We start from the raw sequence: 25,437 nt of genomic DNA on the forward strand, positions 1-25,437 counted from the left end.
GCAACAAAGCTGTCAGAAATATTCATTCCAGACTAAAACGAGTACTTATATTTCATTCTTCAATTTTCTCCCCAAAAAAGAAAAAAAAAAGTTGCCTGATATTTAATAGAAAAGGGGTTTTGGAGGAGCAGGGTTTTTTTTTAAGGAATTTTTTCCCTACAGAAAAGCTTTGTGAAGCTCTACTATATGCATTTCTCTTCATAAAATGAAATAATCATCTAGTTTCAATTCAGCTCATGTTGATGATGCCTTTATTCTGTAGACTGATTGTTCATATACCTTGGACATCACGGAGTGGCTCCTGCTGTTAAACTTGCCAAAACGTTCACTTGCAGCAGTGAAAAATGAAAGATTAAACAATTATCAACTGCTTTACCATGTAATAAAAGGTAAAGCATTGACATTAACTTCATTTATTGCACAGGTCCCTTTAAAAAAGAGAGAGAAAACATGAGTGAATAAAATTCTAAGCTGATGCTCAGGAGTGTACAAGTGTCACATTTTATAGTACAAAAGTTTTCTTTCCATACCAGTGATAGTGAAGAATTACCAGATTATTTTTAAAAAACTTATTTAAGATGTCTCCTGTTGTACTGGTAAAATAAAAAGGGTTTTTTTAATAATCTGATAATTCTGAATTTTAACAAGGGTGAAATATAAGGAATTTTTTTTTATAACACACATTGGAAATTATTTTTTCAGGCTCTTTCTGCGTCTGTTACTTTTGTGTTGTTAATGTAGCTTGTTTGATCTGTTGAAGTAAAAGCAAAGTTTAGAAGAAAGGATGGCATGTTAATCTGCTCTTTCACTAAATAAAACCTTCCCCCAAAGTTTTAATAAGAACATTTCCAGAAGAACTTACAACAGGGTGTTATTGGAAGCTAAGCTTGGTTTCATAGCTTGTGGGTTGTCATTATTTCTAAAAACTCTTTCTTTTTTTTAAGAAAGGTGAAGTATGTTGAAATGTGTTCTGCTTTTTTGTTTTTATTCATATTAAATGTTGCAGTCTGTCTCACAACTGGCTGTTAACTTTCTTCAGAGATATGCATCATTATTATTCATTTCTGTTTTGGATTAAACTTTTCCTTCACTGTGATCCTGCATGACAACTAGTGTATATTTGGAGTGTCTGCATATGATATAGTGATATCTATCAATATATATATGTATATCTTGCATTCTTTTGTGTTCCACAGTGTCTTTCAAAGAAATACACAATTGGCTGCAGCTTGTTTGTCACAATACTGAGGAGCCATTGGTTAGGGGAAAAGTTACCATAACAGTATGGGGGGGGAAGAAATTGGATACCACATTCTCTTGAGCTTCATATAGCAATACCTGTGTTGTTGGAAGTTCTTCTGAATTCCCTTATATTTCCTATTTGTATCTCTAGCTTAGAAAGAGTGCAGAAATATTTCATTAGGGATTAATGAAAAGCCTTTTTATATTACAAGTCGGCATGCCTTCAAGCTACTTACTGTATTTGGAGTCTTAAAATGAAGGACTTGAATCAACATGTGATATTTTGTTATCTAGTAAAGGTGAACTATATAATGTAACATTTGGACTGTACACATTTATGCAAGGGTCCGTTAAAGGGTTAATTTAGCGTGTTTTAGTTCTCTCATTTGTTTGTTTCTTTTGGAGTTTAAAAGGCATTTTACCTTGGAAAAGTTTTCTCCTGTAATCTGAGGTTGTTAGTGAATCCAAAAGAGCATTGTCATTTTAGGAAAAAATCATAATTTACATTATTCAATATTTACAGCTCTATGTTTTACCCTAAGAAGTACACCCACTGGTATAAGAAGACATATGCCTCTTCAAGGTTAAACATCTCAGCATGTAACTGTACCAATAAAAAGTGACATATGGATCAGTTCAGCTACAGCTAGTTTTCCTGAATTAATTTGCATTCATTTAACCTACACTTGAGATAATAAAAGTAAGTGGCTGGGTCAAACTAATTTACTCAGATATGGGATCAGGTGAAGTCAAATTTACCAATCATGCCCCCTGCTTTCTCCCAACTTAAAATATACAGACATGGGAACTTTATCTCTGGTACATACCATAGCTCTGAGCAACCATTTCAAAAGATTTTTTTTACAGTTAAAGTGGAATTCCATAGTGTAAAAGCTGTGATTGTATGTATACGTAAGCCCCCATTCAGAGACCGTCTTCATAGATCCCTGGAGGTATATAAGCAACCCTAGGCATATTCATTAGTTATTTTGTTTCATGAAAATATTTATTTGCCTCCCCACTCACTCTCTTGTTAGTAGGGAAACGCTTGCATCTGTTACTGAACTTTTGGTCTCAATAACGTAGTTACAGAGTTCGGGTAGAATTTCTGTGAACCCTCACTAAGAGGGAGTGTGTGTGAAAAACACTTTCTCCAAATAAAATATGTATAAAATATTGTGATTCATTAAATGTCTTCTTACTCGCCCCCAAATGGCAACCTTACAGCCATTCAGCTGAGCAGCACATACCCCAGAGAGGACAAAGCCAGCAGAAAAAGATATGGCTTTGGTCCAAAGAGCAAAATGCGTGTTTTCAAGAAAATTAGAAATTTTAACCCCAGGCAGATCCCAACTTGCACGCTGAGCTTGTTATATAGGTTGTGGGATTCTCCTGCCCCCTTCCCCCCCGCCCCCAATTTCAGTTTACTTTTGCTTCTAAATAAGAAATGAAAATGGTAGTAAGTATCATGTCATAGGCTGCCGGGAAGGAATAGTGCAGGTATCGGCTTCAAAGAGTTGCTGGGGAAATATGTTTTGTCACTGAAGTCTTTAAAGTTAAACTAGTTCAAGGCCCAGTTTCTGATGGCTTTATTTTGCTAGGAGAAATTTATATGAACTTTCTCCTCTAACCTTGCAACTTTTTTTAATTCTCAGAAGTATTAAAACAAATGGATAGCAAGCTAAAATGTTGTGGTTGTAGTATCTGCTGCATGCTATGGTTCTTAACCAAATGTTTGCTGCACCTTGTTTAGGTTAGGGAGTTTATTTTAAGCCATCTAACCCAGGAGCAGTCTATGCAGGCATGTGTCACTGCTGGGAGCAATGCTGGGAGCCCAGGGTAAGTAACCTGAGGTAGGAAAAGGGGAAGGGATGATGGAATGGGTGGGCTTGTGGGTCTGAGGGGCAGGTTGCTGGGTCTGTGGGATTGCCCAATCTAGGGAAGAGTAGTGGGGGTTCCTCAAAATAGCCTTGTTAGGGTTGCTAGGGTAGGAACAGCACAGCCCAGGGGCTGGGGCAAGTGGCGAGTCTTTTCCAGCCCCCTTTATAGATCAGATTAACCCTGTATGGATCTAAAGTTCACCTCCTCAGGTGAATTGATTTAGATTAGGCATGCCATTTTTGGGGTGATTTAAGCCCAGTGAACACCTGCGCACTTAGGCATTTAGATTTACTTAACCTTGGTTAGGTTAATCTAAATGTAATTTTTGTGCATAACCTAGGATCACTTGACTGTCTTTGCCTAAGTAGAAATATAGCTCTCATCCTCTCCTGTGAAAGTTTCAGGGATTTAGTATTAGCTGCTAGCAACATAAGGACCATGATGGACTACAGATCAACTAGGCTGTAATCCAGGAAAAAAATCAGTTAATGTCAGATACACAGTTGAGGACAGTAATTTGAATGATAATTTTCCTGTAGCACATCATAAATTCGAGCTGCTGTATTATACTTTACACAGGGGAAAAGTTTTATCTACAGTCTTGATTATTGCATATATATATGAGTATCATCATTCTGCTAATTGGAGACAACTGTAAACTATCTAATTTAGAGTCTTTCTTTATTTCTGAAATGTCCAACTGAACTGAATGTTGCATAGAATATGTGCCTTGTCTGCCTGAACTGTGGAGATTAATGGCATTGGAAATAATAATACACATAGCTATTGTTCATATTATTTTTTTTTATGCTACTTATGTTCAAGTCTGGATGTAATGGAATATACAACTCATTGTCTGAACTAAATCATTGGTTAAGAAGAGATGGTAGTTTCTTTGTATTTAAGACTCAATGGATTATGTGCTTGTTTTAGATATGGCTCCATCCCTGTGCTGCAGAAAGCATGTTAATTTTGTCCCCTTGCTTTTTGGTATCTGTGTTATTTATTAAATAAATGTTTTGCTTTGAGTCTATTACCCTTCAGATTGCTTTATTTAAAATGCAGTTGACTTTTAGAAAAATCTTCCTTTTACATCATTAACCTGTATTTCCAATATTGAGTTCAGTTCATAACTTTTTTTTGTTTGTAATCATACAGTTTTTATTTATCCTTACTGTCAATATACAGCCATTTACAAGGCATTGTGCCATCTCTGATTTAAGTTTTCAAAAGAACTACACATTTGCTATCTAACTGACAGGCTGCAGAACTAGCTGCCATCTACTGGCCATCAGCAATGCTTGTACTATCATATTAATTTCAAATGAAGTCTAATCCACTAACCCTGAAGATTGCTGTTATTTACTACTTGAGTTTCTTTGTACACATATGAAATAATGCACGTGAGGTTATATGCTGTGTGTCACTTTTCCAAAACACTTGGAGCCTGATCATCATGTAAGTTTGCTTTGCAGGTTAGTCTAACCTGGCTAGTCTAAACTGGTTTGAAACCACAAAGACATCCCCTCTGGATTGAAGCAATGCAGGCACATGCTTGCAGTGGCTCAGGCTAGAAGCCAGGGGGCCCTAAAAAGCCCCCCCTTTTCTTTGACAGTGCTGAGCTGGTGGGGTATTGCCAGGCCCCAGGAAGATGCATCCACAGGGGTTTTCTCAGAGCATTGAGTTACACAGCAGGGAATTACAGAGGTAGTTGGTAACATTCATCAGCCCATCAAACAAAACAATAGCCTCTCTCATTAGTTCAAGCTCTTCTTAAACAATGTTTTCCAAGAAAGGAAAGGAGGGAGGTTACCAGCTACCAACTGGTTAGCTCCAAAAAACTCTAAGTAAACACTGTCCTGTCGGCCTTTGTCCTTTCTCCCATAGCACGGACTGTAGCCAGCATATGGTCTGCTAGCTAATGCTGAAAAGTGTCTGTGTAAGGCAAAGGGAAGGGGGGAATCACTGCTTGAGCAGGGAGTGTTGCAGGGGTGTTGCAGGGGGAGCAAGAGGAAGCTAGGCAGATGCCTGCAGTCTCTTCTGGAGCTCCAACCAGGGAGCAGAAGGGAGGGGCAGAGAGCAGAACCCCACCAAATTTGCAAAGCAGCTGGGTTGCTGGGGGACTCTGATTTAATTTAAACCAAGAAGAGGTCTGGGGCAGACATTGTATAAACTGGTTTGACCCAAATCAGTTAAATCTGCTACCACATTGAGCCAGGTTTATCTCAAACTAGTTTCAGCCATTTTCAGACTGGTTTATGTGAACTGAATGTTTGTTCTGTTACAGGCTTAAACCAGTTTCTGATCACTTAAACCAGTTTATGTGTAATGTCTGCCCCTAGCCACTGACACAAAGCAGGGCACCAGTAAGCTTGCTGAGCCAGGCATTGTGCTAAGGCTACCACCTTACATCCAGCTTGGGGGTTAGCACATGTAGATTAAGCATGCGTCCTTCACTCTAGTGCTACCTGCCCACAATCCTGTATGACAGGGGTTGTCAGCCAAGGGTACACGCACCCCTGGGGCTACTTAAGAAAGCCCTGGGGGGTTCACACAGGCAGGTAGGGACAGAACGCCTCCACGCACCATCCCACACTGCTGCACAGGTGCCGCCTGCCTGGCCAGATGTTGGGGGTAGGAAAAGCTTGCACGTGGTGGCTGCCATCAGTCCGCTTTTGGCTGCACGCCACCCTGCCTTCCCCCCCCTTTCCATTCTGCATCCGGCACCCTGGGTACACTGCTTTGTGTCTGGATGCTGGGGGTACACTGATTCAAAAAGGTTGAAAACCTCTGCTGTATGGCACTTGATGCTTGCAGAAGACACAGGAGAGTGATAAACTGTTAAAGAGAGACCGCAAGCCTAGAACTTTAAACAGTCAATTAAAATTGACTGTGGCTAACATCACCCTTTTGCTACACAGCAGGTACCTGCCCATTTCAGGCTAACAATAATGGACTGCACTACAATGTTGTCATTAAAGGCGAAGCAATCTAAACCCAGGAATTTATACCTGCAGCCACATTCCTTTGCTGTTCTATGACCCACAAAGTGGAACTTCATCCTTTAAAATCTACATCCTGCTCTACTTATTATACCAAGGCCTCAAGCTGTCCCAGCAATTATCAGCTTACCAGCTGGCCCTTGCAAACACCACAATAACTTCTGCAGGATTTACTGCATGAACATTTTATATAAAATGCAAAAAGGCAAAGCTCCTCATTTTGGGGAGGAAATAAAAATACAAACAGTATTGGCCCAGTTTTGCATTATGGGGAAAATGTCATTAGCTCCAAAAGGCAATAGGCAAAAATCTTAATTATTTCAGGAAGTATAAAACCAAGTGAAAGCAGTGAAAACAAACCACAAGAAGGGAATGTGAGTAGCAGAAAGCTCAGACTGGCTTCCAGCCCTGAGGAAGCTAGTTTATAAGAGAGATATTTACAGTTACTAGACACTTAATGTCAAATGATGGTCTTGTGAAGTCTCTGTTAAAATGAGGGTAGAACTTGCCCTTTGATGCTTCTTATCTGTTATCAGAGACAACAAGGGATACCACTTCTGATGTTGATTTCAGGTGAGAAACATTGCCTATGTCACTCCTTTTGCAAAGCTGTCTCTAAACCATAATTTTTTTTACTCACTGTCAGATTCCTATGGGGCTTTTGGGCAGCCTTTTCCCCTATTTTTCTTCCCACCCCTCCTGCAAAAATAAAAGGTTCAGAGAGTTATTTCAGGGTTTTAGAATAACTTGTATATAGTATGTTGCAGCACCCACATCATATTCAATCACACACTGTGTGTATATTTTTGGCAGGCGGAAGTTCACATCTGTTTTAAAATTTTTGGATCTCTCTAAATATAATAAAGATAATGTTTATGAGCCTTTAAAACTGTGGTGTGGGAAAGGGTCGGGTGACTGCTGAAAAGCTGGTGTGATGATAGAATTGAAATGACAAGGGTGGACATGGTCTGTGTTATTAAAGCATGTCTGCCATGAAAACAATGGCTTCTCCTAATCTTTTAAAGCTGTGACTATGGCATGTCCTGTAGATATTGCCTTCAACTTCATTTGACTTTGGCTTGGGAAGAGAGGGTTTGTGAAAACAGAAAGTTGATGTTTGGTGGAATGGACTGTAACTTCACACTGCTACTAAAAGAAGCAAGTAGGCCAAAGCATAGCTATAGGGCAGTATTTCAGCAATTGTGACTGGAATTAGATGCAGAGAGGTATCCAGATTTGCCTAACTCTACAGTTCATTTGATAGAGTAGATGGAGCCAGTGACCAAGGAAATAGACTGCAACAGGTAGAAAAAAAATCTGATTATCAAATAATTTCAATGGAACCTTTAAGTACATTCACACATTTGTGAACAGTTGAGGTATTTTTGAAGGAGTTCATTCATGAGGCTTGTTCCATTCATGTGACTGAAGAAAGATTTAATGGTAACACGAAATAAAAAGCTAAATAAACAGCCCACTAGATTTTATCATTAAGATGTATACAAAATATGCTATAAACCTACCTAGTTGTTAGTTTGACAATTCATTTTTGCAACTATATATATCCTTAGTAATAAAATTTAGTCTGTCTACTCTTCTTCAATATCCTGTGTTGATTAAGTAAATATCTGAGTTGTCCTATGTTAATTGACTTCTTGTTACATTTTGCTTATATAACAGTGTTAGTCCTTGTAATTTCGGTTTCCTAGAAAACTAATTGCACTGCTGAGACTTGAGTTACATACACAGTTTAAAAGTCATATAGTTGCTGTCAAAAGGATTAAAATGAATTTTGACACAATAAAAGCAATTTCCACTCCATATTGATGTGACTGCTTAACCTTCAGGAAAAATATGAGAAAATGTGCATATGCTTACTGGGAAGTAAAGTTGGATGGAGTGCTTTAGAGACCTGATCCTAGCTTCATTCAGAGTCCGTGGAATGTTTTTCATTGATTATTCAATAGCAGTTCATTTGGGTCCTGAATGAGGCATGCTTAGTTCTTGAAACTCACTGCAGGGATCCTGTGCGCTAGTGTTTAGAACTTTTTCCTGTGAGGCCAGGGAATGATTTTTAGTTCTATGACTTCATGGATGATGTCTGCAGAACCTCCACCACCTTGCCACCTGGTATGGAAATCAACATGGGTATTGTAAAAGTAAATAAGAACTTGTGAATAACTGAGCCGTTGCTAAAAGGATTTTGCCTGGAAAGAACTAGAACCATTTTCATATATACAACTTTTCTTATTTGTTGTGGAAGTCTTATGGTATCTATTTCTCTATATAGACATGCCTCAGGTTGTGTCAATAGGATTGTTATTTTCAGAACTTTTTTTAAAGAATATATCTCTCTAGAAATACCTTTTTCCATGTAACAAACAAAAGCCAGAGTATAAGGTGTAGAAATGGTGAGGTTGAATAGCTAGCTAGATGGCTCTGAGCTCAGCATTGTGTGGGTATATGTGAAGGAGTGAGAGAAAACTCACAACATGGAGGGCCGGCAGGGCTGCAGCTGGAGACTGGAAAGGAAGGAAAATACCCACCCAACTTCTGGACCAGCCTCTCACTGAGGATTGGAGGAGGCAGGCCGTCCAAAGGTATTTCTGGGCCCTGGAGAGGGGCCAGTTCCCTGTAGGCCACAGGGAGAGAGGAGCAACTGAGCCTCTCCGCAGGCAGAAAATGTGGAAGGTGCCTGAGGCAGGCTGCGGGAGGGACCCTGAGGCAGGCAGAGACCTGCAGACACACGGCTAGTGGTAATCTCCAGAGCGGAGCTGCAGCTGAGGATCTGGAGCAAGGGAGTCCACAACGCCTGAGGGAATCTCCGGACTGGAGTTTTCCAACAGAGGATCTGGAGGAGACCTGAAGGAAAAACTCCAGCTATGGGTAGAGCCTCCCTCCACATGGGGGAGACCCCAAAGAGACTGTGAACGTTCATAGGCGTGCAAGGCAGGCTAGGACATAGCCAAGAATGGACAAAAAGATTTTTGTCTGGATTATGGTGATTGAGATGTTGAGCACCTGATGACGAGTAAAAGGGACATTGCCGGAGCCTGACAAGAAGGCTAAGAAGCAGCCAAAATTTTCTGTGGGGTTTTTTGCTGTTTCTTTTGATTTTCTTGAACACAGGCTGAGACCAACCCCTGGAAGGGTGCACCCAAAAGAAACCCAAGGACACCCTGGGGTAGGGGAGCCAAATAAGGCCACAACAGGCAGCACTGTGGCCTGGCTGGCTGCAGAAGAATATCGTAAACACTATCTGGAGAGGCTAGGCTGGGGTGAAGGGGAGGTTTTGGAGCCCTACAGAAGAAACAGGGATCAAGACCAGGCAGGATCACTGCGCAGTGCCTCTTGGGAATATACATGTCATCAAAGTTGTTGCAGTTGAGAAGACATAAGATCCACTTCCTGGCAGACCAGGTGATCCAGAGCTGAGGTCCACCCTGTTGCCACCTGTAGGCAGATGAGTTCAGGGCAGTGCCCTATAATACCTACCGTCGTCCCAGTATAGTAGATGTTCTGGCTTAGAATTTTGGCCTGTGTATACTCTGTGTGTGAATGCTGCATTCAGATTCTTTTGGAAAGTTGGGGTGCAGAAAAGAGTTGCTGTATAGAAAAGTACCACAACCATCAGTCACTGCAAGAGCTTGTCATAAAGTCCTTCATCATCTTAAATGAAACCCATTCTGCACAGATGTTTAACCAGGATGGCATGTTACTATAAAGGGAGGAATAATGTAACAAAATATATTGGAATTAAATGTTCTTCTTGTTCAATTGAAGTTCTATCAGTTTCCTGGAAGTTTTCTTTGTTTAGGTTTCCTTCTCACAATTGGCTCAACTGAAAAAAAAATTTAGAAATGAGATGCTGGTGAGGAAAGCTGGCCAGTCCCATCACAATTATTTTATACTAGTATGTAAGCCAACTTGAATATGACATGGGTGCCTATAATTCCAAGATTCAAAATCTCTTTTGGTTTTGGAAATAGTACTTCTGTAGTTCCACAAGACAGCATCAAGCACAATATTGCTTTACTTTATTACGGTGTGGAAGTTTTTGCTTGGAACCAAAATAACTAACTACTAACATGTCAAGATTTTCTGGAGCAAACCACAATTAAACTTTTCTTCTAAAGTTAAAAGCTTCACCCCAAATACTGGACTCCCATGTGGTTTCTAAAAACAAGGCAGCAAAATATAATACCTGTAAAATATAGAATGACCAAAACTAAATAGTGACAGGTTTTCACCTGTCCATTTTCTAATTCTAAAAGAAAAGATGCTATCTGTGTTTGTCATATAAAACACAACATATATCAGTAACAAGCTTGTTCATTCCAGAGAGACCCAGTAGAAAAGGAGACATCCTAATATAGCTGTCAAATGATAAATGTTAGCAATAAACAGGTGGCCTCCTACATTTGGAGTATTTTGTGATCAGGTTTGCTTTGCCCATGTTAAATTGTAGACCACCATGTGCTAGAATGAGGAGGTAATACCAACAGAAATGCATCATTTTAGCCTACAGCAGTCACAATAGCCTCACTAAATAAATATTGAAAAAAACTAGAGAGCAATACCAATCTCTGTACGTGGAAACCAGAAAAAAGTGTTGTGTCAGTTAGTAAATAATTCCTTGACTGGCTGTGAATATAATTCTTTCATGCACATATACTGAATGTTTCTCTTTACAAACTGTATTTCAGTCCCTGATGAGAAATGTCCATTCAGAATGAGGCTTACCTGTTTTTAAGCTTATATTTAAAATACCTTCTTTAGAGAAAGAAACATTTGCACTGATGAAGAGGGCTAGAATTGGCCTGATATGCTTTGGGGGCACAAGGCCCTCAGGGCAGAAAGTTGTGAGGAAAAGCCTCAGAATATTCATCTTCTCCTATGTTATGGTCTTAGTATTACTCACATTAGTGAATAGGGCTTGCCAACAACAAGGCTTTAGTGTTGGGGACCAATTGAGTCAATGCATTGCTAATCTATTACAAATAATGAGGCTTCTGTTTTTTACACCAACAGTCTGGTGTAAAAATTAAACCAGTTCTACCTTCTAATCCAGAAATTTCTTGTAGAAACACTCCAAAAGCAAATCAACTTTTCTTGGGTAAATTTCCTGACTTGTAATAAAAGCAAATTGAAGTAGGGTGTGTATTGAATAGTCTGCTTGTATCATCAAAGAAGTCCCTCACCCTAACTATTTAAAACAAATCCTAAGGCTTTTTTGCATGCAGCATACCCATCCTACTTAGTTTTCTCTGCCTTTCACTCAATTATTAATGTTTGTTAGGATGAGATTGACATCAAAGCCATTACATGAATTACTCTATTACCTTTTATTTGGTTGTACTGTATTTAAACTTATATCATCTGTTTCATTATGGATCCTTATTTCACCTACACAGTACATAGTTTATGTACAAAAAATTTCCCTTGTCCCAAATGTGACTTAAGGTGTCACCATAAGTACATTTTAATCTTAATGCAATGCAGTAACTGGGGCACTTATATGGAAGTGCCAAAAAAAAAAATTCAATTAAAAACTTGGTGCAACTTCTAAGCAGGTGGGGGACCACACCAACAGCAGCCGCACACTTCATGGATGTCCCCTCCTCCTCTCCACCACAGCAGTGCCTACCAGCACAATCCCCACCCTCAGGATCACCCCTAATTCCCCTGGCTATGCCACACTGTACTTCCTTACCCCTTGCAGTGGGGTCAGGCAGCAAAAGCTGAGTGGGAGGAAGTACCTGAAAACACTGATTATTATTGCAGCCAGAGCGATGTGATGGCTAGAAAATGCTGTTTAGAGGCTTGCTTTAGGGAATTGGCTTGTAGATAAAGTAGATATGCATTAAAACAATGGTCCAAGGCAATATCAGGGGTTAATTGATTTCTAAAAGCCTGTTTATGACAGTTTCTTCAACACCGACTGTGTTTGATACAAGCAAGCAGCAAGGAGACACACAGGCTGGGAAATTGAAGACATGTACCACACTCTTCCATAACAGAGGCAAGGACTCTGCCATGTTGGCCAGGTCACAGTGACCAAACTGCAGAGCCCTTGGGATTTCCAATTTTGGTCTGAACAGACCAAATTCAGAGAAACCAGAAAGAACCAAATTAGGATGTATGCATGTGATAGGTTTGCAAAACAAAGGAATATGCTGATAAGACGGAATGTGGACAGTAGGACGATCACAGGGAGACCAATCAGCAATGCCCAGAGAAAATGACTCATCAGAAGAGAGAGAGACTACAAAAGGAGGGATTTTGGAGCAGCAAAGGGTCTCTCAGAGGGGACCCCGAGGCCACCGTGGACAGAGGGCACACCACAAGCCTGTCTCACCCATCCCATTGGGGTGGTGGGGGGTGGGTCATGGCCTCAAACCTCCAGGGTGCTGACATCTGACATTCAAGAGAGCACCTTAGAGTGAAGCTTGTGTACTGGCCAGACATATGTTGATTCTATAAACCCTGGAACTAGTAGATATAGAATTGTTTGCAATATTTTTATTTGCTATCATTGCATATCAATAAAATTACTCTGTTATTGAATACAGAGGTCATGATTGGTCTGAGGGTTTGGGTCTGCCTGGAACAAGGCATCTGGGTCATAAATCCAGTGCCAACATGATGGGAAGAGTGGTGGCTGGATTGGAGCCCAGGGGCCTCAACTTAAAAAGTTGGACAGCCTGTCCTATAATACAGAATGCTATTTGCTTTCAGTTGATGGCATTAAAGTTCATACACTTCTATTTATATTCCCCATGATAACCCCTTCCATCACGGAGTTCACTGTGGATGCAGAATTTTGGTCACATTGCATCACATTAAAATGTACTTTTCTATGAAGTGGAAAACATTATGTATGAACCACAAAGATCCAGCTGAACACTGTCTACATATTCACATTGACTTCAGTGGGTTGCGAATCATGCATAAACCAAGGAAGATAGTAACTTTCCCCTATTTTTTGATAGAACTCATCTTATCGGATTGTGAGTCCATAAAGAGCCAAATGAGCCAAACTGCTGTTCCTACTCCACCAGGTCTTTTCTACCCATACATTCCATTTTCATTAGCAAAACTGGGGGGGTGGGAGGGAGAGGTGGTGGTGGCATTGAACTATTGTGAGTGGAAACAAAACACCTGCTCAAATACTAGTTCATTACCAATTAATAAATTTAAATGACTTGAAAATAAACAGTTTCAAGAGGTTCCATGTGGCCTGATGCATTTATTTCTGCCCTAATAAATTCCATTTGTGGAATGTGTATGCTATTAATTGAATCGCTCTGTTGATAATCATTACATTTACTGACCTTTGAAAGAAAAACTGAGTAGGAAAGCTCTCTTATTTTCTTCTTAAATCGTACATCAGTGGAAGTCACACAGAGAAATGACCAGTGAGTCTGGTTGTATTACCCACTAATTTAAAGAAGTTGGACTGCTTTTTTAGGCAGTTTGGTTTTCATTATGATATTGGAGATCTCATTTTTCAAATGTCATCTAAAGCCACTAGGATCACAACAGTTCCTCTTTGGTGGATGTATATTTTCCAAAACAAACTAAAAATGCTTTTTTCCCATTAAATTGGCCACATCTGTTACACGGCATGTATTTAAACAAGTTCTTCAAATACATGAATATTATTTATTACAACGATTGGCAGAGTCAACATGTCAAATATAAGTGTATGTGAATGGAAGCATCTCTTTGTTTTAGATGCCGGCAGTAAAATAGCATGTTTGTACATGACATTTCAGTGTTCAAGCTTAGTATGTTATCCAATGATTTTTTAGAAAATAGTATTTTATATTACTGAATAATACAGTTATGGATATAATTGCATAGGCATTTTAGATGGCATGAATTACCTGGCATCCAAATGAATACTAGATAATTCAGTGTCACAGTATGTGGTATTTTGTCTTTAGAAGCATCGGTGAAATATAATTAATGAGTTAGCCATGAGTTAGTTCAAGGGCTAACAAAAGTCATAACTTTATAATAAACTCTTGATTTGTAGTGGGTCTTATGCCAGATTTGTAAATTTACTATTGCTCATATTATTTCATCAGGTATCTGTAAATTTCTTAAAGCCATTCACCCAAAGTTGGTTGGCCCTAAGGATGTAAATATCATTTAAAAATTACTTGTTTAACCATCTCTAATTATATCAGTTAAATGGTCCCACAGCAGTGGCTGGGTGGCACGGGGAGCTGGAGCTGAGGATGATACATGGGATTGAGTGAATTCTGCCACTGTTGACCTGTGGGGTCAGGCCAACGCTCAGGATCTCAATATTGTGCTGTTAGACAGGAGGGCATGGTGTACAATTGCATGTATACAAACACACAAATCAATTAGGTACATACACACACACTACCAACTCAGGCACATACACATCCAAGATTACCAGCCTAGACACATGCATACCTATCACCAATTCAAGCACATACACACTCTAATGATAATGACATGAAATCATACATAATACATACATACATACACATATACACACAGGTTAAACACTGGCTTAGGTGACTGCGTGTGTGTGTGTTGGTGCCTGTGGTACCTCTGCTTGGTAACTAAACAGCGGAGATCAGGGGAAGAAACAGTGGGGATAAAGCAATAGCAGTGGCAGAGATCAGGGGAAAAGGCAGTGGAGATGAAGCAACAACAAAGAAACAGTAGGTTGCAAGCAAAGAGGAGCTCAGGACGGCTGGAGCCACAGGAGCATGGGACAGGTGTTAGAGGTGGCAGTGAGCCAGAAGCAGGAGAGGGAGAAATGAGACAGAAGTTAGAGGGGCGAGGACCAGAGAGAGATTGGAGCAGGGCTGGAAACGTAGAAAAGCAAAACCCAACTCAGGGGTCCAAATAACAGGTTTCTTAAATGAACACTGTACTGTACAGCTTGGTTCCCACACACACTCACACAAGCACTCCCATACACTCTCACACAATGGTAGCAGGAGAAAGAGACTTAGTGGAAGGGTTGGAGTCCAGGTAGGGAAGAGAAACAGTCCAAGTCCTTGGTTGAAGACAGGATGGGGATGATAGCTACCTATCCAGGCTGGGAGGGGGTCCTCGATGACCAGTCGGGGTGTTTCTCCAGCAGGTGTTGTCCAAAATGGGGTCACTGGCAGGGCCTCTGGGTTAATAGGCAGCATAATGCAGAGCAGGTCTGGTCCAGATGAAGATGGGGTCCCAAGGAGTCAGTTTTCACTACCACTTTTTATGAGGCAGACGACCTATGATCGATCTCCTATGGGGAGGGCATGTCCGGGTGAGGTCAGCCCTGTTCCAGAGGGTTCCAGGTGTTCTTACTGAGCATGTGCAGCCTTGGCACAGTGCTGGGTTGCCTCATCTTTTGTTTCTTGAATGCTGAGGGTGGTTCCGATGGCTGGGTCATTGGTCCAGGTATTGGTCTTGACGGTGGGGTGATTTAGTAGGGGGTCCTGCTATCGTTGTATTTCACTCATCCATTCACTCTTTTGTTTCAGGCATTCAAGGAAAACCAATTGGCATGGGAGAGGTTATAGAATTGCAGCATACTTACACAGCAGGGCATGGGGACAAGATGGGAACAAGATAGGAATGAATACTTGACATCACTTTACAGACACAGGCCTAAACCATACAATATTAATATGAAACAATAAAAATAAATGCACAAGTGATAGAAAAACAGTAAAAAATCAATACAAACATAACAGAGCACTATTTACAATGTATAAAAAAGGGGCTTATTACAATAATAGTATATAAGAACTTAGCTTACCTAGTACTACTTGTAATCACTTATAAGAGATAGAGAGGGCAGAGAGAAAGTCAGAAATGGTTGGGGAAGGGGAGGGAATGTATTTTTAAATAAAAAAAAGAAAAACTGGGGGTTTAGCTACACTACCAGATGGGACTAGAGCCCATGGCTAGAGTAGGTTCCACATGGTGAGTGTGCAGGAGAGAGCAGGCAATGGCATCAGTGGTAGCAGCACAGGGCAGCAGGGTCTGGTGGGATCCCTGCCTTGGTGCTGGCTGCTGTCAGGGTAGCGGCTCCAGCAAGGACTGCCTGGGAGGTGAAGCAGATCCAGGCTGCAGCAGAGAGGTAACTAGCAGCTACCTGGGAGAGCAGAGCCAGGCAGAGTGGCACAGCAGAGTCAGCAGGGCTTAAATAGTGAGTGCACCAGTGGGGCTCCCATTGGGTGCTCCCATAGCACTGACAGGGGCTCCTGCCTGTTGGGACAGCTGTACCTCACCATGTCCAGGTGATGATTCCTGCCTATCTGTCACCCCTCTCCTTGGGCTCCAGTAGCTGCCACTCAGCAAGGACCCGCGGCGGATGGACATGCCACAAAGTATCATACCCAAGGAATCCACCTGCGGGCTGAGCGCCCTCTGTTCAGGAGCCACGGTACTGGGGCAAGCTCTCAGCCAAGTGGCAGGAGCATAGCGCTGGCCCAGCTGCTGGCTGCATCTGGACAGGGCAGGGACTGCCCCTTCCCCATCTGGATGCAGCTAGCAGCTGGGTCAGCACTGCACTCCTCCTGCTTGGCTGAGTGCTCACCCCAGTGCTGTGGCTCATAGCAGAGGGTGCTAAGCCAACAGGTGGATGCCTCGGGTGCAATCACACAACCTTGGGCTGGAAGATCCGCTGCTGGTCTTTGCTGAGTAGCAGTCGCTGGAAACCAGGAGGTGGGTGAGAATGAGGTGCCACCTGGGGCTCCAGGCACATGCAGACTGGAGGCACACCTGGGCATGGCATGGTGCAGCTGTCCTGGCATGTGGGAGCTCCTGTGGGTGCTATGGGGGGAGGGATGCTCCTGGCTCTGTGCAGCCCAACCCTGCAGCACCCAATGGCAGCCCCACTTGCTCCCATTTCAGATCTGCTGGCTCTATTGTATCACACTGCCTGGCTCCATTCCTCCAGGGTGCTGCTAATTGTATCCCTGCCACAGTAGCTATGTGATGCTGCAGCCTGGGTCCACCCCACCTCCTGGGCAGCCCCTGCCAGAGCTGCTTCCCTGATAACGGGCAACACCAAGCCGGGAGGTGAATGGTAAGCATTAAGTGGTATACATATAATTATTGTTTAACTGTTTAATCTTTTACATCCCTACTTCAGCCCTTCACTTTTTTGCAGGTAGGGAGGGAGGTGCTATTTAAATTGCAACAGTTGACAGTTATTGAGGACCAGGAGGGAAGAATAGGTTAAAATAAAAAGGTTAAAAGAGTTAAAAAAAATGGAATTTAGATATCACACATTGCTTGTGCAGAGAATTTGTTTGACTTTTGTTCTGGTTTTTTTGCAATGCCCATACATCATGGAAAACTTGGCTTCATTTCAGCCAAAAGCCTTAAATGATGATGATGATATATCATTGATACAGAACTTTTACTGAATTAAAGTGTGTTGTAATGTTTTCAAAGTGGCCTCAAGAACTTCTCATACTTGTTTAATAACTGAACAATTGAAACTCCATGAGCATATGCAAAAGAAAAGCCCCACATCTAGACTTTTTTTTTAGTTTCTGGAGTAAGTGGGTGAATTATATATTTGAGGAAAGAATTCCGGCACTGGATGACTAAATGCTGAGCCTTCATTTACTTTATATTAAAGGAGGAGAAGTTGGCAGGGGAGGAGCTTCAGGTTTTGTTTTGTTTTGTTTTGTAGGGAGTAATATGTGTAAGAATCTCTACTCTGTGTTTTGCTTCTTTGCAAAAGAGTTTTCAATCAAGGCCACTTTGATGGCAGCCAGTTCAGATCACAGACTCTTGTTGAGTTATTCTAACTGATCTTTTAGTTTAGATTCATACTGTATTTGAGTATTATATATACTTATCTGGCTTTCTCTCTAGGACTTCACTTGAACCTGGTTCCTGCAAAAAATGGTGTAAAAACAGTATGTGCATTTTATTGACATATTCTTGTTTGAGTAATATAGCTTTAAATGAACATAAAGCGCTCATCATGTTTTTGAAAGAAAGAGAGAAGATACAAAGAAAATCCAAGCCAAAATTAAAATATAAGGTCTATAGTCGGAATAAATTAACATGATCCATCTTTCTTGCCCCAAAATCAACTAATGTCTGAAAACAGAGTCCCAGTCTTGGAGTCCAAAAAAATAAAAGTTCATTTTGAAAGAACTTTCCAAAGCAACAATCCAAGCTTTGGATTGAAGTGAAATTATTAAAATGTAGCTAAAATTGTTTATCTGACAGCTGGGGGACACAGCACAAAAAATCTTAGTCCTGAAACTAAAACAGTTCTCTGTGACTTACTGTATGCTGCTTAAACAACGATAGCTGACAGCCAGTATAAATCAAAGATATTAAAAGCAATATTTCTGTCATTTAGTTTCTGTTGATTTTTTAGTTCACTGTGTCTTAAATTTGAAGTTTGACTTATTTGGATGGTGTGATTCATTTTTTGTTTGGGGTTTTTTTTTTCTTGTTAAATGAAAATCTTGCATTAAACACATGACTCATCAAAATATTCATGAAAGCTGGGCAGGAACTCTTGTTTAGTCTTCCTATTACTAAGTGAAATGATAATGTATTCATTATAGATTCTTGTAGGAAACAGGAACAAGGTATAGACAGAATATATTTCTGGGCAGTTTAAGCAGGAAATTACTGACCTGAAGGGGGAAAAAAAGGATTAATATTTTCTTTACCTGAAACGTTAAGTGTCCTGAATTTTATGCACCACAAAGCTCCCTGAAACCATGGACATTTGGGTCCAAGCAGTAGTTGGTGATTGGCAGGGAACCTGGTTTTCTCTGTTTAAAAATCCAAAATTATCTGATTAAGACCCCCCCAAATCCGCATTCTTCCACAATTAAAATGAAACACCTCTATATATGCAGGTATCAGCTGAACACACCATTTTATTGATATATTTACAATTTTAAAGCAGTTTGGAAGCCTACCAGTGCCTCAATCATTATCATAAAATGACATCTAAATACCTGTCTATTTTGGCATTTGATTTTGGTTTTTTATCATGGAAAATCAGAACTCCCCCTGACCTCTTTGTTCACCAGGAAACAGGTCCAGCTGAAGCTGTTCCCCATCCTTCCCCTCTGCTGCTTTGTGGTGCTGAGCAGCCCTGATGTGCTGGTGCCTCTCACTCCTGACCTGCAGCCCTATGGCCCTGCCGGTGCCCCTCATTCCCATCCCACATTCCCCCCCCCAGGTCTCCTGGTGCCCCTCATTCCTGATCTGCTGCCCCCAGCCCCAGTCCCCCAGCATGTGAGGAAAGGGATGGGTGTGTGAGGAATGGGGTGGATGTGTAGGGAAGGAGGGGTGTGGGCATAGACAATGCATGGGGGGGCACAGGGGGCATGTGCTCCCCCAGATTTCTGTGCCCACAGTGGGGCGCAGGATGCATGGCATGGGACTGAACCCTGGCCAGACCAGCTCTGGGCAGGAGCAGGCTCCAAAGGTTAGCAGGCAGCGCCCAGCATGGGAGGGAGCACCACCCTGCCATGGCCACCATGGTGAAGTGTAGTGGCAGTATTGGCACAGAGTTGTGCCCCCCACTGCTACCAAGCAGGCAGTGGTGGGGTCTCACGTTGGTGGCCATGGTGGCACAGCACTCCATTCCATGCCATGTCTTATCCTCTGGGACCGTGCCCCCCTCCACACTCACAGACTTACTGGGGAGAGCTGTGAGAGGTGCTCTCCACCACACTGCCTGGCTAACTCATGCACGTGTGTGCGTGCACTTGCATGGGGCACCCCCTGCCCTTGTGTCCTGCTCCTCCAGCCCCAAGCAGCCCCTTGCAGGCTGGATCTCTCCTGGCCTGCAAAGGGAAAGCTGTGGTTTCCCAGGTTTTTCCTTTTTATAGGAGAAAATCTGTAATTTTCATCTTTAAAGGAGAAAATACGTGTTTTGCCACATTTTTCTGGAAAGCCTGGATCCCTGGTGATTAGTAGTGGTCTTAGTCATAGATGAAATTCTAATTTGGTTACCCCTTCTTTGATTCAGGGTTGGGAGTCCAGCTTAAGCCTATGGGGAAGAATGAACATGTTATCTGCAACTAATATAGTGGTGACCTTTTGGGTTCCAAAGCATGTCTCCACTGAGTTGTATTTGAAGGAATTATTATTTTTTTGTTGTCCATTAATCTATTTTGAATTTGTGAAGTTTTATCCCTCCACCCCCTTAATCATATGGCTTCAGATTTTTTCTGGGCCCATATTTCCACTGGACTGGTCATGACCAAAGATCTTTTACGGGTTTCACCATGGCCTCAAAGGACAACTGCACCACAAGTAAAAAGTTCCTCTGGGGCTAGCTAATGATTGCTGGAATAGTCACTCTAAGCTAAAATTTCCCCTTTCCAAGACCGCTAGAGGGAGGAGTGTTGTGAAGAAAGCTGATGATGTCTGTTGGGGCTTATCCCTGACCAAGGAATCCTTAACTGGTGAGATGCAGGCAACTTCTATGATGGTGGGATTGTGAATATCACATCTTTAAAACCTCTGGATGCAGGGAGTGGTGGGGTTGGTTGCATTTTCCCGTTTTTTTTAGTTTTGCAATGAAAGATCCATTACTGTGTCACTTACCTCTTTATTTTTAGGTACCAAACACTGTGGTTTTATGTAGCCTCCCAAGGCTATTCCTATTTTCACTTAATGTAATTAACATCTGAACATTTTCTTTCAGAGAAAGACAAAATCTTTAATGTTCCTGACTTATTTTAGAAGATTGGTGGAAGCTATCCAGGTACAGTGTCCGTCCTAAGATAACACAGGCAATTTTATTAGTCACTAGATTTTGACTTGCAATAACATTACCTTATCCAAAGTAATGGTGGATTTGTGCAGTTTTGTTCAGTGTTCAAAGTATCCAGGATTTTTTTCTGGCTAGAGGTGCAATGGTTTGTTCCACAGAGAATAAGACTTACAGACAGAGATGTGAGAATGCGTTAGGAAGATCTTGGCAACATTGTTCTGCTTAGTACACCTGCAAGACAGAGCAATGTGCATGCATGCGTGTCTAGTGTATGCTGAAGCTGAGTGTGATTTACGCATTTGGCCCGTCCACATATTCAGGTCCACCTCTTTCTTAACCTGCTGACCTAAGAGCTGCATTTAAAATGGCATCTTTGTACAGGGTGCAGAGATAGATCATTTGTTGGGTGTCTTACATCATGTCCCGTGGATGCATTACAATCAGGTGGCACAAAGTATACTGCTGGTTACTTATCAAATGCAGGAAGACTGAAGCAGTTTGCTTTATGAATACAATGGTTTCATGTGGTCTTGAGCTTTTGACTACCTAGATTCTTATGTTCCTTTCTTGTTTTTCACTTTTTGTGATGCCTTTCTATTCAGATAGCAGCAGGAACAGTGAACATACAGGGGATGTTTATAGTTCTATACCTTTCACATTCTTTTTTGCCTTTTGGAGAACAGTCCAATTGGAAAATGAATGTTGTAGTAGAATGCTAACTTTGTCATTTGGATTCATTTCTCAGTCTCTTTAGGTCCATATGTGGGATGTACTGTTTTAAAAAGACACTTACAAAGGGGACTCAAACTGTACTGGAACCATAAAATGCAGTAAAATTCAAATGCAGTGAGAACCTTACTCAACTATGCTTCTTTTTCCTGATGTAAGCTTTTCATAATAAAAGCTAGCCTATAGTAAATCTCTGTGGGCCTTTGTAGTTAACTCTGGGCCTGAAATGAAGCAGTTTGAAAGATATACTAGATTCTTCCTTCTTATGGTCCTTAATTCAGAAAGAAAATCTAAACAAAGTATATATTTCTTTTGTGTAAATAGACAACTGAAGAAATGAAGATTTGGGGATTCTGTGATTAAAAGGATGGGGAAGGGGTTTACAGAAACATACAGTAACTGTGTTGCTCAAGACTACACTAAATTAAGGGTACAGGACCATATTTGAAGTGGGGAATATAATTCTATAATGGGCCCTGTGGAAACTGGACAGCAGTTATAAATAGGGGTGTCTGCATAAACTATTTGTTACAGAAACTGACCATTTGTAACAGAAAATTGCCACCTGAATTAAAAGGAATGACATGGCCTAAGAGCTGTTTATTCTTACTCCAATAATCAGAGACACAGCATATGCTATCGGTGACTAATTCTTGAGCACATTAAATTAGGAAGATACAACACAACTCTTGACAAAGAAAATGTAAATGGACTGCAGAGATTAAGAACCTGATAGAACAGCAAGGAGTACTTAAATGATTTCTTGAAAGATGCTCAAAACCAACACCTCCCCCCCCGCTCTTAAAAAAAACCCAGGAAAAGGTTGGGTGGGGAAGCAGGGAGGGAAAAACTAAAACTCAATCTGACCCACCACCCATTCCTGGCAAGTGTTTGCTTGATGTTACTTGTGAAGTCTTTTCCCTCATTAGGATCTAGGATGCTAGCAATTGCCCTCTAGCCTGTATTCTGTACTGCATTGCTCTTTAAATTCTTCCTTATTGGTGTAGTATTTCTTTCCCCCCACCCACCTCCTTTTTTGTTTTGCCTTGGCCTGATTCCTTGGTCTTAGTTTCCCATGTGCAGTAAAACCAATAAAGAAATAGTGAAGAGAGGAAGGGGGAGAGGAACTGCCTAGAAAGTCTGGCATGTGTGCTTTTTTATGGCATTTACTGAGAATCCCTGCCTTTGCAAATAATTTCATGGACCTACAGTTAGACTAAACAGCATATTAGAAATACAGTGTTGTATGGAAGATTGTTTCTTCCTTGGTAAACAATGAAAGGGATAGAATTGCTTTTTGTTTGATGTATCCGTTAGCTTTTTTACTGAGACTCCTGCTTAGAAATTACCACTGCAGGTTTTCCTGGATGTCTGCATTTAAATTACAGAGATATTATTAAGCAAACCTTAAAAAATAAAAAAATTGTACTATAAAGTAACTATAAAATTGCTGCTCTTCAGAAAAAGACAAAACAGTTTCACTTTATCCTCTCTTCTCTACTGCCAAACCATTCCTCCCCAAAAACGCTCCTAGACTCTACACATCATGGTTTCATTAGCTGGTTGATTATACTCATGCTTCTTTCCCGCCTACCCACACTCCCCTTGTTTGTCTGTTAGGTTTATGCACCATCAAACCCCTTGCAGAACTTAGACCAGAAAGCAGCACTGGGTTTTGAGTGGGTTTAAAGCTGATAGGAAAGAGCATCTTGGATAGCACTTTAGGGAGACAGTTAAAAGATTAGATGGTAAATTTACTTAACAGAGACTAATCTACTGGGACTGAACTTCATATCCTGTTTGGGGATAATATATTTCTTTCTGTGCTCTGGAATGAATCTGTCAGTTCAAGTCTAATAATGAGAGGCAGAGGATTTTTAATCTTTGACCCTCTTCCATATAATTTAATAAAGACTGGTTTCTTTTTCTTTATCTTGTTTAGAAATTAACTGATATGAAACTGGCTGTTCCCCCCAGTCTGGAAAACACAATGTAGGGTTTTGCCATTTGAAATTTCTAGTAGAACATGTGAGGTGAAATTTTATTTTATGAAAGAAAATAATATATTTGTAAGGTATTTTCTGCTGGCCATTATAACACAATTGTTCATGCCACAGTATCTCTGGCTGTGAACCAAAAGATGAAAAGCAGAGCTTTGTGTCATTCCAGAATTCCGTCTACATGTGGCATATTGCAGAACTGGGACCCTAAAGTTGGTATTTGTTTTACTAGAAGTAGATTAGTTCTGGGAAAACTGAATGGATACTGAAAGCCAAAGGAAGGTGACGTACCAGGAAGTTACCGAGGAATCTAAGTGTTAGGGTGGCTGGAAAAATAAAGGTCCAGTTTTGGTAATAAAAAAGAAATTATTTAAACATGTGCCTAAAGGCTAAAATATAAATTGAACCTTTCTTAGGGCTTTCAACATTTTGAGATATTTTTGTTTAAACTACTGACCTGCATGTACGCATGCATGTATACCTTGATGCCTTGTATGCCTTGGTTTCATTTGGCAGAAAAGCTGAGAATGCTGTTACTATTGTAATAGCATTATTATGTTCTATTATGCACACTAGACATACAGATGTATGGTCCTCATCTCTAGGAGCTTACAAACTTCTAAAGGGAGGGGGTTTTTTTTAAATTCTAGTACTGATTATTTAGTATTTTGTGTGGGCAATTTTTTTTTTAAAGCCAGTTTCAGTTTCTGTAGGTGCACAAATATCCAGCTAAGTGATCCAAGCTTGAGAGTTTTATATTAATTATGAATATTTACCTGCCATTATAATTTATATGTATTACTCTGATAAATGTATGTATTGTTTGAAGATATTTTTCCCATAAGACAATTTTTTCCTGTGGGCCAGTCTTTATTGCATATTGGCTATTTAATATTTTTATTATGTATTTACAAATTCCTTCTTTAACTATAAACCTCTTTAAGTGTAAATAATGCTGTAATCCTGCATACAAATCATGTCCACTTCCATTTGGTGCCTTTCATTTGAGGCATTTGACTGGACAGTGGAATGTGTCATGTTGAATTATGCTCTTCACTCACAGAAGAGTACAAAAATAATATGCTGGCCAAGAGGCTGGTCACTAGGGCTGTGCAAAACAGTACCGTTTGGTTTTGACTTCCATTTCGCCCTTTTGAAAGGACAGTGTTTCATTTCACAGTGTCGAAGCACTGTTCTGTTTCATTTTGTCGAAGCTGTTTTGCTGTTTCACTGTTGTTTCAATGTCCTTTGATGTTTCGCCCATAGGCTATAATGGAGAATCATGAAAATGCATATAACTTTCTCATTTCTTGCCTGATTCAGATGAAAATTGCAGGGATGGTAGCCCCTTCTGAGGGCATGAAGCCTGCCATGCTTTGAGAAGATAGGTCTAGGGGTTTTTGTGAAACTGCATCTCAAAATGTTCAAAGCAAAAGAAGTATCACTCCTGGCAGCAGCAGCATGCTGTCATCCTGCACGCAGATCCTGGGGCCTGCTGCCCCTGGGAGGAGTCTGGCGCAGGCCCCTGGATCTGCATGTGGGATGAGAGCAAGCTGCCACTGTTAGCTGTGGCCAGCGCCAGCACTGGGTTCTTCCTAGTGCTTGGCACAGACTGCACCGGGCAGACTCGGGTGCTGGCTTTGGCCCCAGCTGGCAGCATGCTGTCATCTACATGCTCTGCAGCTGATGAGTACGAAGGTTTCAAAAAAAAAAGCCCTGCACCCACCGACTCTGATAGTATTTGGAGCCTCTGAGGGCTTGTGGCAGAGCTCCCTCATGCAGCACAGGACACCAATGATCGCTCCCCCACATGGCACTTGCACGACAG

General features: G+C 41.1%; 1 protein-coding gene and 1 long non-coding RNA gene across 4 annotated transcripts in view; one reads left to right on the top strand and one right to left on the bottom strand.

The window, feature by feature from the left end:
* Positions 1–25,437, top strand: part of SLIT3 (slit guidance ligand 3) — a 938,430-nt gene that overhangs the window by 315,727 nt on the left and 597,266 nt on the right. The window lies entirely within an intron of this gene.
* On the bottom strand, positions 7,615–8,959 carry LOC109309955. Its single transcript, XR_002101096.1, has 2 exons — positions 8,672–8,959; positions 7,615–8,252 (listed from the first exon to the last, which is right to left on the bottom strand). It is a non-coding gene; the product is annotated as an uncharacterized LOC109309955 (long non-coding RNA).

The sequence above is a fragment of the Crocodylus porosus genome, unplaced genomic scaffold, assembly GCF_001723895.1.
Source record: "Crocodylus porosus isolate Cpor-Errol unplaced genomic scaffold, CroPor_comp1, whole genome shotgun sequence".
NCBI classification, from domain to species: domain Eukaryota; kingdom Metazoa; phylum Chordata; order Crocodylia; family Crocodylidae; genus Crocodylus; species Crocodylus porosus.